The following is a 2,646-nucleotide window of genomic DNA, read 5'->3' on the forward strand; positions in this document are numbered from 1 at the left end:
CATCCAGGGGTTAAGACAAATCAAGTGAACCCAATGTTACATTACAAGCCCTTTAATATGTCATTACTACATTGTGAGAACATAAATTACAGACTGACTGACTAGCAGTGCAGACTGGCTGACTGACTGACGAGAAGTGCAGACTGGCTGGCTGACTTACTGACTAGCAGTACAGAATAACAGGAAGTCCAGACAGACTGACAGGAAGCCCATACAGACTGACGGACGTCCCAACAGACTAGCAGCAAGTGTAGACAGACTGACATGAAGTTCGACAAACTGATAGGATGTTCAGACAGACTGGCCTTCCTACTGGTTACTGAGTGGAATGTGATCAGTGGGCCAATCAAACAATACATTCAAACCCACAACATCTATCATGGATTTTACAAACAATAAAGAGGTTTGTCCATAAAAGATAATGACGCTGATGAATAGTAGTACCAATATTTATAAACAATAACAGCCATGAACATAAACAATAAAGGATGGTATTTGTAAACAGTAAAGGATGATTGCTTATGAACAATAAGATGTTGTTTACAGTCAGTGTCTAGACTCAGTTTCTATACACATTAAAATACATTTCACAAGTAAAAACAGAATGACTGTTGACAGCTATTTTCCTCAGAGGAGGAAGTACCGCTAGGATTCAGGTAGTGAAATATTAATAAAGACAGAAATAAATTATAAAACACAAAATCTACTACACCTCCGCGCCCCCTCCCCTCCCCACAACACACACACTCCCCTCCATACAGACACACACACATACACACACACACACACACACACAAATACCCACAAACTTCATACCGAAAGCTTGACTTCTTTCCCCCATTCCAAAAATAAACCCCTGCAGAAAAAGTTACGTGCGATTCCGGCGATGGTTCTGGAACACAATCTTCTGAAAAGCCCTGCGGAAGTCTCTGTTGAAGATGGTGTAGATGACGGGGTTGAGGGAGCTGTTGCAGTAGCCTATCCAGAAGAAGAGGTTGAACAGGCCCTGGGGGATGACACAGCGCTCCCTGCAGAGCGCGTGGAGGCTATAGGTGAAGAAAAACGGAAACCAGCACAGCACGAACACCCCCATCACCACCGCCAGTACGAAGGTGAAGCGCTTCTCACGCACCTGAGCCAGCTTGGTCTTGGAGGCAGAGGGCACCCTGGGTCTGGGGTCCGCTCTGCCAGCAGCTCGGTCGGCCGGTGGGAAGCCCAGGAAAGACGGCAGCTCTGGTCCCCCCCGGCCTCCGCCCCCTCCACCTTCCCTTGCCTGGGGAAGTGCGGCCTCTTGGCGCGGGGAGTCCGGGGCGGCCGCGCAGCTCTCCTCCAGGTCGATGGCGTCCAGCTCGCCATCGTCCTGCCGTCTTCCGCTGAGGGGGCTGGGGCCGTCGTCGGGGAAGCGTCCACGCGGGGCGAAGCAGGTCTCCGAGTGCGACGGCTGGCGCTCCATGCCGCTCTTGCGGCGAAAACGGTGGAGGCGCGCAGCTTGGCCACGCGGTAGATCTTGCAGTACACCAGGATCATGACGAGGCCCGGCGCGAAGAAGGACGCCACGCACGACGACAGGATGTACCACGTCTCATTGTTGAGGAGGCACTCGCCCGCATCGCCCGCAGCGCCCTCGTCCGTCATGAGCAGCGGCGGGAAGGACACCACGGTCGACACCAGCCACACCCCCGCGATCATCGACTTGATCCTCTTCGGCGTCCGTTTCAGGTTGTAGCTCACCGCTTTGGTGACCGACCAGTAGCGGTCCAGGCTGATGGCGCAGAGATGGGCGATGGACGAGGTGCAGAACAACACATCCAGCGCCAGGTAGAAAGAGCACCAGGTACGTCCAAAGTACCAGTACCCCATCACCTCGTTGGCCAGCGAGAAGGGGATGACCAGAGTGGCCACTAAGATGTCTGCGGACGCCAGCGAGACCAGGAAAAGGTTCTGTGGAGCACGGAGGGCTCGGCTGGTGAACACCGCCACCACCACCAGAACGTTCCCCGCGATGGTCACCAGGATGATGACGGAAACCACCAGGATGATGGCAACAGTTGCGGCCTGGGTGTGGGGTGGTGCCGGTCTGGAGGGGCGGGAGGTGTTGGCGTAGTCCGTGGAGTTGTGGAAGGTAAGGGAGGTCGTCGGGGTTGCCGTTAGCTCCATTGTGGAACGTGACGTCTGGTCGGCCCCATCTCCCATGTGCGTTCCAGAGACAGAGAGTTTCACACCCTCAGACTCGAGCGAACAACGCGGGAACAAAACGTCGACATTCCTCACGCCAAGTCAACATCACAGAAAAAACACAAAGTCCGTCATCAAGCAGTTTTGGAAAGCCCATTACACGAAAATCTCAACTCAAACCCCCCCCCCTCGGAAAAATCCCGAGTAGACAACCTGAGTGGGGAGGCTGGGTTTGGTGTTGCAGCTCTGCTCCTGTGCCTCTGCTTCCAAGCGCTGGGGTTTGCGCTCGCTCCGAGACGCCAGTGTGGAATGTAAGGAATGCAGGGTCCCCCTCTCCAGCGACAGCGCTCCGGGAATCCTGGCGGGTGGACGCGGAGTCAGCCGTCAACACGGAAACGCCTCCACTCTCCTCTCTGTGAGCTCTGTCACCCTACTGTTACTACAGCAGAGAGACGGAAAGAGAGAGAGAGA

The 2,646-nt window shown here is 54.4% G+C and overlaps 1 pseudogene; it reads right to left on the reverse strand.

Moving 5' to 3' along the window:
* Positions 1-760: 760 nt before the first annotated feature.
* On the reverse strand, positions 761-2,646 carry LOC134013851 (alpha-2Db adrenergic receptor-like; annotated as a pseudogene).

This window comes from Osmerus eperlanus, chromosome 27 (genome assembly GCF_963692335.1).
Source record: "Osmerus eperlanus chromosome 27, fOsmEpe2.1, whole genome shotgun sequence".
Classification (NCBI taxonomy): domain Eukaryota; kingdom Metazoa; phylum Chordata; class Actinopteri; order Osmeriformes; family Osmeridae; genus Osmerus; species Osmerus eperlanus.